Source organism: Elephantulus edwardii, unplaced genomic scaffold (genome assembly GCF_000299155.1).
Source record: "Elephantulus edwardii isolate Elephantulus edwardi_28Jun2011 unplaced genomic scaffold, EleEdw1.0 scaffold00071, whole genome shotgun sequence".
Taxonomy (NCBI): Eukaryota; Metazoa; Chordata; class Mammalia; order Macroscelidea; family Macroscelididae; genus Elephantulus; species Elephantulus edwardii.
In genome coordinates this window covers 10,117,090-10,119,076 of record NW_006399821.1, presented here as the reverse complement: position 1 = coordinate 10,119,076, position 1,987 = coordinate 10,117,090, and positions in this window count along the sequence as shown.

The following is a 1,987-nucleotide window of genomic DNA, read 5'->3' as shown; positions in this document are numbered from 1 at the left end:
TGCTCCACAGAACAGTTGTATCTCTCCTATTGTTGTAACAGTAGTCTTATGCAGAATTTATCCTTTTATGACTGAGATATTTAACCTAGCATGATGTCTTCTAGACTCATTCATGTGTGTTGTGTCTTATGAGTTCATTATTTTTCAGTGCTGTGTAATATTCCACTGTGTGGGTGTACTAATTTCTCTATCCTTTCATGGTTGATGAGTATTTGGGCTGCTTATGAATAATGCTGCAATAAATAAACATAAGTAGGCATATTTCTGTTTGTATCACTGCTCTGATTTCTTTGGGGTATATTTCCAGTAGTGAAATAGCTGGGTCAAATAGTACTTCTATTTTCAACTTTTTGAGGAAGCACCAGACTGCCTTCCATAGTGGTTGCATCATTTTACATTTCCACCAGCAGTGTGTGAGAGTTCTTATCTCTTTGTATTCTCACCATCATTTCTTATTTGTTGTATTGTTGAACTTTGCTATTATTACTGGAGTGAGATGATATTATTTTTTTATTTGAACATCTCTAGAATATGTTGTGGCACCAGAGATACCATTGCTGATGTAAAATGAATCCTGGCTGAAAGCAGAGAATACCAGGAGAATGTCTATTTGTGTTTTATTGACTATTGAAAGTATTTGACTGCATGGATCATAACAAATTATGGCTAACATTGATAAGAATGGGGTCCCAGAGCATTTAATTGTGCTCATACAGAATCTGTACCTAGACGAAGAAGTTGTTATCTGAAGCAGGGGAACACGTTATGGCTTAAAAATCAGGAGGGGTGTGCTTCAGGGTTGTAAACTTTCCCCATATTTATTCAGTCTGTATGTTGACCAAATAATTTGTCAAGCCAGGCTCTATGAAGAAGAATGTGGTATCATAATTTGAAGAAGACTCGTTGGTAACTTGCATTACGTAGATGACACAACTTTGCTTGCTGAAAATGAAGAAAATAAGAAACACATGCTGCAGAAGATAAAGGACTATATGCTTTGGCATGGATTACATCTCAACATCAAGAATTGTAAGGATGGTACATGATTGGGCAGTGCTCAGCTTTGCTGTTTACAGGATTATTTTGGGTCATATTTGATTCAATGGCACCTAACAACAACAATTATTTTACCAAGCTGATAACATATCCCAATATATGAGACAAAGTCTTATTATTTTTCCTTCTAAGGATTATTCTGGGAAACTCACAATAACCTGCTTTATACAGATGATACAACTTTGATTGCTGAAAGTGAAGAAGATTCGAAGCATTTGTTACTGAAGATCAAAGAATACAGCCTTCAACACGGATTTGATTTGAATGTCAAGAAAAAAGCAATTCTTACTGCTGGACCCATAGGCAACATTATCATAGATGAAGATCAAAAGTGTTAACAACTTCATCTTATTTAGATCCAAAATCAGCATCCTTGGTATGAGTGGTCAGAAAATCAGGAGATTCATTGGGCTAAGAAAGTGTGCAGTGAGGGCCTCTTCAAATTATTGAGGTCTAAAGTGTGTTTGATTCAGGCTTTTAAGGATGCTAGAAGAAGAATTGATAACTTTGAGCATGGTGTTGGAGAAGAGTGGTGATCATCCATCTCACGGACTTGTAAAAGAACAAATAAATATGTTTTGAGAAAGTATAACCAGAGCTCTCCTTGCAGGTAAAGATGATAAAGCTTCACCTCCTATACTTCAGGCATGTTGATTGCAAGGAGAGGCTATTCCTTGGAGAGAGACATGATACTCAGAAAGGCAAGGGTTCAGCAATGGAGAGGAAGCCCTCAATCAGGTGGAGTGATATTATGACAGCTGCCAAGGGCTTTAGTGTGTTAGAAAGCATTAGGATAGGAGAGGATTCTTTTCTGTTGTTCATAGGGTCGCAATGGATTGTACCCGACTCTATGGCACCTAACAACAACAACAACAACAATAACAACAACTAAGGTACTCCATTGTATGAATGTACCACAGTTAAGTTTACA